This window comes from Harpia harpyja, chromosome 4 (assembly GCF_026419915.1).
Source record: "Harpia harpyja isolate bHarHar1 chromosome 4, bHarHar1 primary haplotype, whole genome shotgun sequence".
Taxonomy (NCBI): domain Eukaryota; kingdom Metazoa; phylum Chordata; class Aves; order Accipitriformes; family Accipitridae; genus Harpia; species Harpia harpyja.
The window spans coordinates 30,537,295-30,554,079 of NC_068943.1; the positions used below are offsets into that span (position 1 = coordinate 30,537,295).

The 16,785-nt window shown below is 42.1% G+C and overlaps 1 long non-coding RNA gene across 1 annotated transcript; it reads right to left on the reverse strand.

Moving 5' to 3' along the window:
• Positions 1 to 4,342: 4,342 nt before the first annotated feature.
• On the reverse strand, positions 4,343 to 16,516 carry LOC128141394 (uncharacterized). The gene is made up of 3 exons (XR_008234993.1): positions 16,192 to 16,516; positions 13,247 to 13,310; positions 4,343 to 4,410 (listed from the first exon to the last, which is right to left on the reverse strand). It is a non-coding gene; the product is annotated as an uncharacterized LOC128141394 (long non-coding RNA).
• Between the last annotated feature and the right edge of the window lie 269 nt (positions 16,517 to 16,785).

Here is a 16,785-nt window from a genome sequence, read left to right on the forward strand (position 1 = left end):
GACAAAGCCCTTCTGCAAGACCAGGTGCAAGCTCCAATTTTTTGGAGCCTTCTTGACCAAATATTTCCCAGAAACCTCACTGTCTTAAGGTGGTGAAAGCACAAAACCCCAGTATTAGCTTCTGGGTGAGAATTCTGAATGAAGTATGACGTTACTGATACAGGAAGGCAACCCTGTATTGCACATTAATTGTTTGAGAGCACCCAGCTTTGGTAGTTTCAGCTGAAGGTCAGCCTTACGGAATTATGTGCCTGGGATTGTTTTTCTCCTTTGGATTAGTTTAAAGAAGAGCTCCAGAACACTTACAGAACTTTTCCTAAGGAAAATAACTTGCAAGTGAGACACAAGCAAACTCCTTTGGGGCAGACATTGAAAATATATGAACCCTCACCATTCTGTATTTTTCAATTGTAGAAAAAGTAGTACTAAGACTCTTAGTATGATATGACATGCATGTTCATGTTTCCTGAGGATTTTTTTCTTTAAAATATTGATGCTTTGCTAATGCCCATGGAGACAGTCTCAACAATGCCAAGTTATTTAATAAGTAGCTATAAAGGGGAATGAATTTAGCCTCAGTTAATTTTACTGACCAATAGTTGACTTGCCCATCTTACTAAGCAAATTCTAAGTGTGCACTGTTTTCTTTTGGCCATAAAACATTTGCTTCTAGACGTTAAAATAGATGTGATAGTTCCTGACACATAGACAGTGAGAGATTCCTAATAGTAAAACTATGCTGACTGTAGCTTGCAGAGTTGCCAAGCACAAGCCTTGGGACAACTGTCTGTCTGCATGACGTATTTTCTATTTTGAATTGAACGATCTTTACCAATTCCAGACTTTCATGTCCACTAGAGGTCAGTGCTCGCTCACGCTGCACTTCCATCCCTGGCTGCACTAAATATATGGGTTTTCAAACCATGCATTTTGCAAAGCACTGTACAGCATATGCTGCTACTTTTGCCTATATAATCATCTGCGAAGTTATTCTAGTATCTGTGCTTGAAGCATAATCTATTTTTCATTTTATTGGGCTGTGATTCAGAGCTGACCAAATTAGAACTTTCCCTGTCCTCTGGGAGAACAGGCTTTGTAAAAACCGTTCTTTTACCTGTGAATGGTATTTCTCGGAGAAGAGCCTGGTTCTGAGTATGTTACCCTCTGACTGTAACTGTCTTCCAAAAAAATACTTCTTCCAACTCTCCTACTTCTTCTTTAGAAATATTATTCCTCTTCTGCTGTAGCACTGCAGTCCTTGACAATAAAAATTCTTACATTTTCAGTTACCTTTTAAAAACCTCACCGTTGCTTTCATCATTCTTGGGTTCTTTTGTAAATTCACTGTGGTGACTTTCACAGCTGGGTCCAAACTGGAGGTTCAGGTTCCAACAAGGGCAACACTCACACTCCTCAACTTAATGCTGCCAAGCATGTTACTGCACATTAGCTGATGGTGTGTATGGTATGTATATGTATTATGTGTATTATTGACTTACTCCAAATATGGGATAATATAATTATATGGACACTGACAGGCTTACCTTGCTGCACTAGGTAAAAAAACCCCAACAACCCACCTTCACCTTTTAGTTCTGTCCCTTTGCCCTGGTATCTAATTGTGAACCACTTTATGGGCACTGATTGAGGTAGCAGTGGAGTAAGGTGTCCTTCCTTCTGCTGTTTCTGCTGTGGGGGCAGTAGCACCACGTAGTCTTCGGTCCCTGCATCTGAAGCTCAGCCAAAGCTTGTCTGTCAGTGCCCTTCACTTAACCCTCTTCCCTTGTGGATTAAGAGCATGCCGTCAAAAACAGCTGAGTTACTTGGTTTTGCAAGGTACTGCTTGACAGCTGAAGCATCATAGGTGCCCATGTGCCTGCTGTTAGCCCGTCTAACCTCAAAGATGGTTTTAAACTAATGCATTTAACTTTGCAGTAAGTAGAAAGACCTTGCAGCCATGCTACTTACCACATTTCAAATTCTCAACGGTATGTTAAGTCCCAGTAACATGATACTGATAGTAAGCACTGGCTTGTTCATACCTGCTCAAGAATGACAGCAGAGACTTTCTGTTCCGAAAAATACCATTTATAGATCATGGTAGGACTGTGCAAGCTGGAGACCGTGTCAGAATGAGCAGAAACACCAAAGGCTTTACCTTTTAGAAGACAAATCGTTAGCACAATCATTCATTATTTCTTTTACACTGAATGACCTAGACTGTAAACCTGTCAAGACAGGAAGCAGCCTTTTGTACATGGATTACTGAGGTGGAGAACTCCACGACCAAGAAAATAATAATAACGTTCAGTTCCCAAAAAGGTTAGGCTCTGTATCATACAAAGTTTCCTTCAAAAGTCCTTGCTACAAAGGCATTTTAATTCTGGTATGAAAAGAAAAAAAAGAAGTTTAGAGGAAGGGCATGATAAAAAGGAGACGAGGCTGTTTTGCATCTCTATTTATTTACTTTTCATTGTTGTTGCTCACTAAAGGAGCCAAGCAGATCAGCCCTGATTCACCACCTTCAGGGAAGCTCTTAAAATGCTTCATAAATTGTTCAGCTGTATCTACCTAATGATCAGATCCCATTTATTAACCTTGCCCATGAATTCATAATCTGCATTCGCCCTATTATTGTTATTAAATAACATTATTAATTATGATTGTGGTATGCCCTGAGGCGAGCACCAGACATGATCATACTGAATATTGGTTTTGATAGCTATGACTGTGCAATTAACAGTTGTTGCCATTGTAGATTCTGAATATGGATCTCTTCATTTACATTTATATATTGGAATGGAGTGTACCAAAACATGTCTGAGAAAGGCTTTATTCACTATTCCAGGAAAACAGGGTAGCTGCAACACAGACTTGGGGTTCCAGTGCCTGGGGAAGCAGTGTGATAATTAGTGACATGTTTACCCAGACTGGGATTTATTGCCACAGGTATGGCAAAGGTGAAAAATATTGAGGGGGTTAGATTAAAAATGTCTTTAATTAATTTATAGAGGTTAGGTCCATCGGTGAGTGCTAGTCAGTTGCTTGGTCTGAGTTTAGCATTTGATGGCTGCGTTTGTGAGCGGCGACAAACTCGGAAGGCACAGGACTGGACCTTCAGCAGAACACTTGGGCAAATCTCGACCCACAGAAAGCATATAATTCCTCCCAAATTACAAGCATTCAGTTACAGGAAGGCGTCTCCTTTCCCCAGCAGTAACACAGTTTGCAAAGTGGTCGTCTTTGCCTCCAGTCTTATTTTCCTCATGCTCATCTCTTGCACATTGCTGTCTTTCTGTCCAGCACCACTCACAATTGCCCTACAAGGCTTGTGAACCCAGTCGCAAGGTGTTGGAGAAAACAGATGCCATTCTGCGCAGAGCAGCGCCCGTGTTGCTTTCTTTTGTACGCACGTGCCTTTTTTTTTCTTTTAGCAGCAGTATGACTTTTTGTCCTCAGCACAGGATCTTTATCAGTATCCTCCAACCCATTCCCATTTTACAGGTTTCCACAAGAGCTCCCGATTGCCAGCCTACACGGCAAAGAAGTCAATATTCCTAGATTCCCTCATTGCTGTCCTCATTTCCACTCCATGCTCAATTTGCTGCTGGGTGATGCAAAGGGGGAGATGAGCTGCGCTCATTTGTCCCGAGGCTCAGAGGGGTGTGCATGTGTGCGCTGGCTTTGATGTCATGTGTGCCAGGCTTTTGTTCGCTGAGTACCCAGGTCCTCCCTGAACTCCAGCCTCTTGTGTGACAACATAACGGGGCAGTGCACTGATGGGAGCGGTAAATCCTATATGTGACAGAGGAAATAATGTATTGACCTGCTGAGGGATTTATGTACCTCCAAAGACTGACAGCAAGCTCAGCCTGTAAGGCTGACTTGTTCTACTTTCCATTTCTAGCAGATACTATCCAGTGTTCCAGATGAATGATTCCGAGAGAAATGTCCGTGGATTTAAGAATGGTTCTAATCCGGTATATTCTTATATCCAGGATATTCCTAATTGTTATCCAGTGTCACACCTTTTTAGGAGACTAAGAGATTTTGCTGCTCTGCTTGCTTTAATAATACAGTGCCTGTGGCTGTGCTGCTAAAAAGCGTGATGGTGTATTTCCCAAAGGCATGCGGAGATATAGGAAGCTAGCTTTATAAAGTGATCCCTCTGATCTTTCATTAGTAAGCGTTTAATTTACAATAACATCTCACATTACAAATACTTCGCTGGCTGTCTCTCTCGGGGGTCAAAGGAGGCCCACCGAGGAATTTTGGGAGCGTGGTCCCCAGAGGACAGCAGGGCTGAGGTCTCTCTCTTCCCCTTCTGCGAATGTGGCATCGTGTCTCCAGGGCAACCTGAATTCTGACAGTCATGGGAGCAAGGACACAGCATGGATTTCCATTTGATTCCTGCAACAGAAAAGAGATTGGAGAAAAAAATCAATATGTGACGAAACTATGAGAGTTCATTTTCACAATTAATTTTATCTAAGGGATCATTTCCTCTCTTCTTGTGCAAATGTAATTTACAACTACTAACTACCCTATTTGTTTTTCTGGTTTTGCCTCTTCTACACATAGCAAAGGCCTAAGCATCTGAAATAAATAGGTTGCAACATAAAAATTTGGGGTGTACCTACCATAAAACTCCACAAGCATTTTATAAAGGAGGCTTAAAGCAATGCTTGCATTTCAAGATATATAATTTCACTTTTTCTCATGTGATGCAATATTTTTAGGCAGCAATTCATAGTTCTGGTCAGATGTTTCAGTTCAAAGTGATTTTATCAAGGACAACTACAGAAAGCCCTGCCTAACTGAAATAAATACCCTAGCATTTCTCTTTGAGGCACTGAGCTCTATCCTAAAGGAATATTCAAACTAACATTGCTGCTGAAGAAAAACATTTTTGTCTGCTTTGGCTTTCTTTGTTTGAAAGCTGTGAGCTTGATTTTCCTGCACAAGAATGAATCACAATAAACTCCGTTGTAACACCAAAGTTGTGACAGGTGGCTCAAACCCTTGTGCTTGGTTTTAATATGTGCTTTTAAAAACTGCTTCATAAAATTAGGACTAAATAAAACAGGGTTATGCAGACAATTTTATTCTGACTCCCTGCTTTCTTCTTTATATCCTCTCCATAAAAAGCTTTCGGAACATGAGAAGTGAGCAGAGCAAGAAGCATGTTAGAGAGGCTCCTTTAGGCTTGTGGATGTTTCTTGCTGTATTTGATGCTTAGATCTTCCTCAGTTCCCTCAATTACCCTGCAACTTCGATCCTCAAGTTCCCCCAGCGCTGAAACATCCCCGCTCACATAACTCCATGCTAGCAATGGCAGAAACACAGATGTAGACTTGATAGTAATGTTTACATGGTAGCATTTCTTCAGCCTATCTGGTGCTGGCATAAATGAAGCTGTAATAAAAATATTATGCCACAATGGTGAGATATTTTGAGAAAAAACTCCTGAGCAGCCCTGCATTTACTTGAGATTTTAGGGGCTGTAAGTCAACAGCAATTTTTTGCTTTTCAGAAGACTGGGAAAGTAAAAGATAACTTTGCACACTCTACTCATGTAGTACATGTCTTCAGCAGAGCAACATGGTTTGGGTTTTAGAGTCTTGTCTGGTGTACAATTATATTTCTGTAATTTCCTTTAAGAATGGCTTCTTAAGAAGAGGCTGACTGCATATACGTTGGCCAGGAAGTGCAAAATTCAGCTGACTTCTCTTCATTAGTTTATATTACTATTTATCATGAAAGTGTGTCAGAAAATGCAGGCGCCGCAAAATGGGGAAATCAGACTGCTCGAGCTAAAATGTTCATAGGAGAAAGGGTAAAGATTCAGACAAAGCTAATGGCTAGTTTCAACATCTTCAGTATGATACTTTTCAATCCGTCTTTCAGAACAACTCCTCATTTCCCATTTTGAATATTGAGCCATCTGAAATAAACCATTTAAAACTGAAAAAGTGCCATTGCAAACTAAAACAAATATTGAAATCTCAATTCATGCTGAAAAGAGAGCCTGTCTTCCACAGAGCTCATCTTACTATTTATGTATATCTATCTGCATGAGACAATCTTCTTATTCCTTCAGTAAATATTTCCTTCGGAGATTGTAGATTGTTATGTTCCCTTTGGTAAATGTTTAGCTAAGTTTTACATGCAATATTTAGCTCCATTAGTCTCTCCTAAGATGATCCTTCCAGCTCTTAATTCTCTAAATTCTGCCCTATTAATGTCAATTAGGTGATAATCAGTTTTCACATACATGCTCTTTTAGGAGGAGAGTGACATTTGAACTTTGTAGAGGGACTGTTTTTCCTGGTAGGTTTGCAAAGTTGTGCTGCTCAGTACAAAAAAAAGCTTGAAGTACCCTTAATTAAATAACCTTGGTCTCCCTCTACTCCCTGTTTTTCAAAAGAGTCATGGTCTATTGCATTTCAATTAGGATTTATTTTAGGCTCCCTAGCTATAACTCATAATCCATCACATTGTTCCAGAAGCAATCTTCATGAAGGAAGCTCAACTCAGAAAGTGAAAAATAGTTGGTATTTTTGAGGCTGACAGGATTTATGGTAGGAGAACATTTTTAACTTAAGCAAAAACTTTTTAAAAATCTGATGTTGGAAAGCTGACACAAGAAAACTAAAATACAGAAATAATTTCACAGTTTTTGCAGGGTGGGGCGGGGGGGGGGAGTATAACAATGTGTGGAACCAAATATTCCTCCCTTGAATTATATTCACATCAGGACTGGATGCCTTAGTACATACTGATTTATCCGCAGTAAACTGGGCTGAGGCAGGAAGAAAAGGGTGAGGTGGTTTGCCCGCTGTAATATATGATATCAGACAAGAAGGATACAGCAGCATTCCTTTTAGCAAGTGAGTTAAAGAGTGCTTGGGCTAATGATGAACCACTTTCTACTGAGCCAATATCTGAGACTGAAAAAACAGCCAGTCATTCCTTGGCTCTGCAGCAGTCTTGGAGGCTGTTATAAACAAACAGAAGCAGGGAACAAAAAATCTCCTTTGGGATGCAGCTAGCCTGCAACAGATATCCATGGTGAGACACTGTTGGAGAGAAGAGGCAGAAAAAGACAGCGTCATGATGACGAAGACATTTCTACACCTGCTCATTAAAGATTTAGTGCAGGAAGAGTTTATCCATACAGAAACATGGCCCCCTCCCATACTGTCCAAGTAGAGAGCCGTGCTGCCAGGCATCTTCCTATGTGTAGTTATTTGCCACAGTTGCTACAGCTACCGAGGCTTCTCTGAGTGGTCAGAATTTTTTCCCAGAACTTGGAAAGTTTGGAGTATTGAACACTTATGGACATGTCCCTGTTCTCCTCTCTCTTCATCCCTAATTTAAACCCTGCTATAGCCATAGCATGCACTCACAAGCTTCCAATCTATGCAAGCAGGGGGAGGACCACAGTTAATTGTGGGAGGCAGATAATGACCACCGTATATATTATCTACGTGCAGGACCCTGGGACCTCACTGGGTCCAGATTAATTGCAACGATGGGCAAATCTGCCCATGGCCACCGCAGCTGTATTTCTGGACTGAAAATATGGAAGAGAAGCTGCTTTTTGAAATTTCACTCAGCTTGGCTAACAGCCCAATTCTGCAGACTTGGAAGATTTTCTACCATAATATTTCTCTGAAGCTAGCTGTGAGAATAAATGGCATGAGGTATGTTTGGCTCAAGAGCTGAGAGTTGAAAATTTTTGAAGAATCTTTTCTTGTTTGTTATGGAGCAATTCCCAAACGTCTTGCTTAGAAGTCCAGGCTCCCTGCTGCTATGGGGCCCCATCAGAACATCTTGACTAAAAAGGAGAAGTGCCCTCTTGTGTGAATACTTACTGTTAAAATTTCTACTCTCAGCCATACTAATTACTATGGCAGAAGTAATTTCACAGTGGACAAGGCAGACTGACCTCCCGGTCAGTCCTAGGAGGGCAGAGAGGACAAGGGTGCTAAATACGGTGGAACTACTCCTTACTTACATGGCAGCCACCTACAACTCTGGGCAAGGCTGCGGTGCTGAGAAGAGGCAGGTCATGAAGAAGAATGAAGCAGTTATCTTGGGTTCTGCTAGAAACACATGGAATAGGTCAAAGTAGATTCTTTGCACAGTATCTACTGTATATTTTGCTCCAGTCTGCCCAATGGGAAGTTACCGAGCACCTTGAGCCCTACTTCTTTTGGAGCAATAGAAATTTCTGGTATCCTTGATCCTACCTAGCTCTTGGGGAAAGGCTCAGGCATATCGGTACTAGTAGATTCTTCAAGATTTGCAGTGGTCAGCTGAATATCCTGTTATTACCACACTTCTCATAAGAAAGCATTAAGGAGAAACTTCTAATCTGTGAATTTACAGTGTTTTTATTCTTCTTTGTGCGCAAAGCCTCTAGTAGAGACAGTAATGCCATCAGCATAGCTCAGAAGATGGGCAACTCTGCAGACATAGCACGAAGATCTGAAGGGATCCTCTTCTAAATATGTAAGATCTATGGACCAAGAGGCCTGTAGGGTTGTGCCAAAATTCCAGGCCCTGAAAGCTCCATCCCAAAATTTCAGAGCTGTGAGACACAGAGCAGATGCTCTCAAAGCTGAGGAAGGAGAGGGGGAGATTTCTAGGAGACACTCAAAGAATGGAAATCCCAGGGCTTTGCCTAAGATGTGTTTGGATGGTGTCTGCAAGCTGAGTTTGGGTCTGTCACAGGGCACTCCAAAAGCACAGCTTCTGCAATGAAAAACCAGCCCCTTTTCATGAGTGATGGGACACGGAGCTGCTTTAGGAGCTGTGCCGCAAGAGCTGGTGACCCTCATGCCTCTCAAAAGTCATAGCTCTCTACCCTTGGACACTGTAATGCCCTTTCACATTTTTAGATTGGCTCCGGCTGCTGTTAGAAGGCCTACTGTGTGAAGTGCACACTTTTTTAAGGGCTAGGAATGTCAGGTTACATTTTTGTTCTAGCAAGAAGCATGCCATAAAAAATTTCTTCTCTAAGCAGTCAAAATTTCCAGCCATAGGTAATGCCCTTTGTTTCAATAAAAATCAGTGTTGTTGCAATAAAGTAGCAATTACATTCTGAGTTACCATTTTCACAAAACATCTGGTTTAATAAACAAAGCAAAACCGATTTTGACCATTTTGTTCTCAAATTCTGTCTGAGTATGGAGTTTCTACAGACCATCTCAGGAAATTTTTGACTGTTTCCTCCTTCCTGCCTTATCCGCTGTGGGAGGGAGCATTTTTATTCCTATTTATTTATGGAGTGAGCAGAGGAACAAGTTGAAATTGCTGTAGCATTTTTTCTCCAGTTTTCAGATTGCTGTTTTCATCGGTGTGTTTTGAGTCAGAGAGTATTTAAAATTTTCAGCTTTGAGGATGGATCACAAGCAATTGTTTTGGGGAGGTCATTGCTTGTGTTTTAAATTTACAGATCAGCTGTGTTTAATCAGATTAGTCCTTTGACTGGAGGAGTGTGAATTACCTTTCCCCATGTATAGCTGCTTGGGAACTGAAAGTGTGGTTATGGACATGAGTTCAAAATCCTCTCGATGGGAGAATAAGTGCCAACAAAAAATGAATAAAAGCTTGTAAAAACAAGAATATAAAGAGTAAAAACATTACCAAAGGGAGTGTGTTTAAATACTGACGTGAATAATCCCAGATAATTTGGAGTGGAAAATTCACTTTGTTTATAGAGAGGGCAACACCTCCCATAAAAACCAGAGGAGGACAGAGTACTGTTAGCCAAAAGCCTAATGGTGACCTGAGGACCTCACAGGAGAAGGGCAATGCTGTGCTTTACTCCTCTATGGGTTTGCAAAAAGCACAAAGACTGCAGGATGCAAAGAGCCCTTTCCTTTCTCCCTCCACGCAGAGCTTCATCGTAACGCAAGAAGTAGAAGAGACCATTAGTAGTACACTTGATCCAAAAAGGGTTGGGGGTAAAATGTATTCTGGTCAAACTTGGAGGGCAGCATACACTCTCTCAAGGTACCCAAGCTTGCCTGGTGCTGCCACCCTTGGGTAGGTGGTGCAAAGATGGCATTAGTTTTACTAAATGGGGAAAAATGGAACTATATTGGACCAAAGGCTAGGAGTTTATCTTGTCTGCAAAGCCTTATAATTAAGTCAGGCAGGCTCTGGTCTTTCAGCTGCCATACAGGATGTATACTCTGAAGTTCTTGGTGCATTGGCTTGAAGATCGGAGTGCATCACTTCCCATGGGAGACCTAATTAGACTGATGGCCATGAGGGGCTTGTAAAAGGATGAGGGGAGGGGAAGCTGCAAAACGAAGTGTGGATTAAAAGACAAAAGCCACCTTCTGGGTACTGTCCTCCTGAATTTGACTAGTGACCTATGGGAGAAGCAGAGAACTTGGACGCTTGCAAAATGAGATCCCTTTTAAACACTCTTTTCTGCCCTCAGAGGTTATCCAGGAAGATTCACAGACTGAGATGACTATTAGAGATGAGATTCTGATGAAAGCTTACCCTGATTTTATCAGTTATACTGTAGGACTGCTGCACTGGAACTACTTCGGAAATTGCTTCATACTGCTAATTTAATGAAAGAAGCTTCCTTCGTTTCCTATCACCTGCACATCTAGATCAATATTTAGCTTCTAATTCAATGTGCTTCTTGTTGGAGAGTAAAGTACTCTGATGTTTCTTCCATTTTCATTTTACAGTGTCCTCAGTATTCCTATCTGTTAAGACAAATTAGACCAATTAGTCCTTCAGCGTCCCTGTACATACCTGTTTTCACATTGTGGCCTGCAGAACTGACAGTAATAATTACAATATGTTATTCACAGTTGAGCATTGCCAGTGGTTCTGATCTTGTCTTACCAGAAACTCTAGCACATCACCCTGTTACATTTCCTTAACATTTTCAAAGTGCTCATTTTTTTCCAGCAAGTGATCACAAAGAAATCTCCCATAGCCTCTCTCCTGTTATTTCTTTCTTTAATGATGTGCATTGCAGTCTTCATTCTCCGTTATCTAGCATTAATTTCTAATTTTTTTCAGCATATCTGGTATAAACTGACAGGATACTGGTTTTCACTGGTGATGCTGTTGGTAAAATTCAAGCCACTACACTGGGAACTAAACCTGGATTTTGAAGGGTGCTCTGTGAGCTGGATCTGGAAAGCCTGTAATTTCATCAGTCTAGAGAGGGACATCTTCAGGAGGCCAAACTCTGCTCCGTACTGATTACCATAGTTTCTTAATACAAGAAATTAGTCCTGAATAAAAGCAAGCTTTAGTACTGTTGTGGAAGAATATGGTGGTAAGATCAGTATATGAAAGTCTCACATGGGAAATATTTTGAGAGGGAGCACAGAATTATTGGCAGAAAATGTGAAACATAGCAATGAAGTTGAAGGTCTCCAGTATCTCAGAAGAGTTTGTTTTGTGCTTGAGAATATGCAGACAAGCTCAGGAAGAAAGATTCCTGAAATTTAAAGGAAATCATGGAACACACAGATTTCTCAGCTCTTTGAATAGAGGTGCCAACTCATTTGAATGCATATGCTTCCATCCATATTTTTATCACTTAATTACATGCATAGGCACACACTTTCAGCTATGCATCTGTGTTTAAAAATGCACACAAGAACCATGTATGACTCTGAGATTGTTTTTGTTAATATATATATATATCAGGCCAGCCAGACAAATAGCAATAATATTTCTCTGGCTTGCTCATTCTTGGATGTGTCATTTACATATTTATGCAGCTCCTGTTTTCTTTTTAAAATAAAATCCTATGAAATTATCTGCCTAGGCTTTCACAAGGACACAAATCACCAACCTTCTGAATTTTTGATTAATTCTATCATCTACTTCATTTTTGCAATTCTGGACTTTCCTGAATGTGAGGCTATGCCATGATTCATTTGCCTTCAGCAAAGGCACAATGGCTCCAGAATGAACTCTTAATTATGGTCAGCATTTATGTCAACAGCATCCATAACAAAACAAAAATTGACTGAATATCAACCTTTTTATATTTGTATTTACTGTACTATCATACTAAGTTACCTAACAGAAACAGGAATGAAATAGGATGAGTTTTGCATCGCTTCTGTTTATTAATTTAAAACAACAAGCAGATCACAAAACTGCTAGAAGAAGAAGAAAAGAAATGGGACTAATCAGAACAGGCTGTAATTTAAAACCTAAGTACAGTCACAGGATTCATTACACGGTCACATAGCTGTGCAGTTGTGACCTATGTGCTCTTTCTATCTGCTTTGTACTCAGTTATGCTCTGCTTTATATAGACTGAAAGACCTACGAGGAAAAAGTTATATCCTGGCTTGTGGGACAGACTTTGTGCTATGCCTCCAACAGCAAAACACATGCTTGTACCAACATCAGATTATACCAAGAGGTGTAAATCCAGCTCAGCTATCAAAGGAAGGATGAACCCAAAATAGAAAATAAATTAGTAGCCTAGCATAAATCTTCCCTCTTCAGCACTAGTGCTGGATATAAATTTTCTGATGGAGAAAAAAGCTTTTCTGGGAAATCCCAGCATTTGAGCATGCAGATCTGAAACATCTTGGGGGTTGTTGAATTTTCAAAGAACACACAGATGATCGTTGCCCCATGACCAGGGAACCAAGGATGGGATTCACTCCCGCCTTTATAGCCCTTCCTAATGGAGGATTATAGAGAAAGACAGAGCCAGACTAACCCCGAGTGAAAGGATCTCAGGTTGCTCAGTGAAGGGACAAGGGGCAGCAGGTAGCAGTTATATCAAAGAAAATTCTGATTTCATGTAAGGATTTTTTTTTTTCTTCCCAGTGAGGGTGTTGCCCAGAGAAGCAAAGATATCTCCAGCCATGGATATTTCAAAAATCCGCTGGACAAGGACCTCAGCCACCTGATCTAACTTTGAAGTTAGCCTTACTCTGAGTAGGGCTTTGGAGCTCCAGACTAGCCATTCTGTGACTCCTTGACTTCAGACAGATGAAAAACTGATATTTCCACTTGATTTAGTCAACAAAGGCCTCCTTTAGAGTCAGTAGAGAGAAGCTGGGTGCTGCTCATTTTCATCCTCAGCTATTTAGGTCTGACAAATTGCACCTAGAAGGGCCTGTTTCTTTTAATTGGCTACAAAAGGCGTCTAAGCCACCTGGCTCAGGTGTGGGCACCTACATGGCAGACAACTGTCTTTAGATAAAAAGAACAGCAGCTATTTTACCTCCTGAGAAGATGTTTTGGCAATGGGGATCCAGAACTCACAGGCTGCTTGGCCTCAGAAGAACCTGGTGGGATGTAGGAACCACGGAAGCCTTCAGCAGATGCTCATTGAAACTCATATTCTAACTTACATATTCTGAATATTCATTTTTTTTTGCATCTATATCATGATAGATCCTGAAGGGCTCTGCAGAGGTCCTTTTATTGAATGAATTCAATTAAAACTGATGTTTTAACAATATGAGTGAGCTGGTGCGTCCTCTGAGGAGTTTCTAGTTTGGTTTCAGTCTCTTTCAAACAAAAAGAGTTTTAGAACAGAGTTCTCATGAAATTCTACTTTTTGGGAAACTCATGGTGTCCAAATGAGGGTTGAATGTTGAAAACAGGTTCTTGGAGCTGTTTTATTCATATTGGAGTGAGATGATCACTATGTTAGTTCTGCTACAAAGTCTGCAAGCAAGGGAAACTGAGAATGAGAAATATTTGCACCACAGTCAATTTATGAGCCTGACTGAGAATGTAATAGATAACGTAGAAGGGTCACCCTGATTTGTGCATGGTTGGAAAAAGTCATTATATTTAGTGAGATTTTTCTGGTGTAGTGAAAAGAAGAGTAGAGTGTAAGTCCCTTTACCTAACAGATATCATGCTGAATGTATGACCTACATCTGTTTTACCACTGAAATGATGTCTAGAGGGGCTTTCCTACCAAGCTGGTTGTGAAGGGTAAGGTTATTTTCTGCAGCCAACGGACACTGCCAAGAGGGGGCAGAGTCCTTTTACTGCTTTTCCTCTGAACTCTGTTTTGTCTCTGACAAAGGGAGACTCAGCATTCACCAAGACAATGACAGTAACAGGCATTTCTTGTCAGCACCTGGGAGCAAAGCCATTAAGATCCCTTTTTTCTAGGAGGTACCAGTATGTCTCCCACAACTGTACACACAGTTTTAATTAAGATGTGATGTTTACTACCATCTTTCTGAGCCGGAACAGATGTTGCGCTCCAGCAAAAGGCTCTTCCAAGATGACTGGAGAATTCAGTGACATGGAAATTAATGGGATTTTTGTGGTCAAATTTATCTCAGCATCCCTTGCCATGAGGAGGTCTTGATTCGTGAGTGCAGCCTTTGGGGCTCTTCCACCACACCAGTCCAATAGTATTACTAAAAGCAGTGATAAAACCACTTCTTTCAAGGTGCTTAGAAACATTAGTGACTATAAATAACACCTCCGAGTGGTGAAAAAACATCTTTATGCCCATAAGTGAACTCTCTTTCTCTTAGGCGAAGAGAAACTAACCTGCCCAAAGTGTTGGAACAAGCTGGTAGGAGCAGTGGGAATAGTCTCGATCAATATTTGAGCGTGGGTGGATGCCAAACCGTGCGCTTCCCACTGGTGGATGGGCTGAGACCTCCGCGAGAAGCCAAGGCACCACGCTGCACCGGGCTCTGTATCCTATCCTTTGCTCCCTACATGGTTAGCCTGTACCAAAAAGCGTACGCCTTAGCTCAGCCTGGCAGCCTCTGAATTGGTAGGACCAGTGCCAGCTTTGATCTAAAAGCTGGGGATGTGATCTAAAAGCCGGGGATGTGATCTAAAAGCCAGGGACTCTGTCGGCACAGTGCTGAGCCCCAGGTCCCCCATCCCGCCTGGCAGCAGGACTCCTTGGGATGCATCTGCTCCAGATACATGGGATGGGGTCTCCCAGAGCACAGGTAGCATCGACACGCACGCACAACATACCGTGCACCCATATCTTGGGAAACCTGCCAAAATCAGGGAGAATTTGGCCTCTTCTCTGTGTGGACTCCACGCTGAAGGAGAAAACATTTTATGGTATTAATAAGAACAGAGTCTGGTCCGTTGGTTCTGAAGGAGACAAATGTCAAATCTGTAAAACTAAAGGGATGCTTGTTTTGAAGACGGATCAGCTGCAAAAATGAATTGGCTTTGCTTTCCAGATCCTCCTATGAGTCCCCAGAATAGTTGGTGTGGTTTGCAGTTACATCACCCTGTTTCTGAGCGTGTTTTCCTCTCTTTTGTGCTGGCAAAAAAGAAGTCTTTCTCTGCAACAAGAGAAACAAGAAGCTCCCTACATTTCACGTGGGTAAAATCAAAAGGGGAGTATATGCAGGTACGACTGTTTTCACAGCTATATGCATCTCCGTCGCAGGATAAAGAGGGGTTTTGTAAATAGCCTGGTGTTCCCGTATTGACATTTCCTCCACGGGCAGCTCTCCGGCTTTGTGCGGGCGCCTGGCACTCGCACGCAGCTCCACTCTGTTATGGAAAGCCAGGCATGCGTGAGCTGATTGCTGGAGACAAGCAAGGAAAAGGGGGACCTCGGCGAAGATGAGTCAGTTGGGGACAGGGAACACTGTGTCTTTTGTGGAGCGGTGTGAAGAGGGAGAGGGAGGCGAGAGGGATGCTCGCATGGCCCCCCCCTCGCTCCCCAAACCGGCATTCGGCAAAAGGCAGACCTGCCAGAGCACGCAAAACGCTGCGGCAGGAAAATGAAAAGCCTTGGGGTGAAATATAACTCCCGTGCAATTGTGGAATACAAGTCCTGGGGAGGAAAGGAGGGGGGGTGAAATCACACCATTGCTGCTATGGAAACCAAATCCTCCCCATCACAGGGAGCAGACGTGCCAAAGTCCTGGGCAGCCTGGCTGCTGCTCACATCGCAAGCCAGACCCCCCCCCTCCTGCTCCCCATCTCTCCGCTCTCTCCTAAGACCTTAACGGTTTCGGAGGCCTTGTGTATAGAAACGAAGGGTTACGAAGCTGCAACAGCGTTCAACCAACCTTCCTGGCAAAATATATTCAGGTCTTCCTCTGAGAAATGCCAGAGGCTTTCTAGTTATTATTTGCCGTTACAGGAATGTGCAGATTTTTGTGCTTCCCCCTGAATCAGATTGAGGGGAAAAAGGGGGTTTAGAGGGATCACCTGTGTTTCACGTCTCCCTCTGGGGCTTTTTCTGCTGCTGAGGTTGGATGAGAGATACTGGCTGGAGAATTCATTCTGGATTGGGGCTCCGGGGTGCAAGTAATCCGGCGGGGGAAAACGTGCTTCCTATCAGTGTTATTTCTGCTGCGTCCATGTCTGAGGAAATGAGAGCAGGGTTTTTCTGGCAAAGGCGAGGGGGGAGTGAGGATGGAGGAAGAGAAAGGAAAAGAAAAAGGGGTGATAAGGGCTGAGCAGGCCTCTCATTAACTTCTCTTGGTCTGTGCCTGCCCCAAACTGTGAGGTTTGAAAAGCAATTGCTCTCCAAGCCCTGGATATAGAAATATCTCGGCTTTTTTTTCTTTTTAAACAGCAGCTGTGTTCATTACAGTGTGTGTGTTCATGGCAGTTTTGTATTCATCAGTTTTCTTATACCAGAGCCAGAGGCATGTTGCTCAGTGGGTTACTGCAGACAGGAAAAGCTGGTAGCCATATATTTACTGCACCATCCATATACAAACACTGTATTTCAAAGAAACCTCTTAAACAGGCTATCTGCAAGTGCAAGTGAAGTAGAGCCCATGGCATAAAATGATC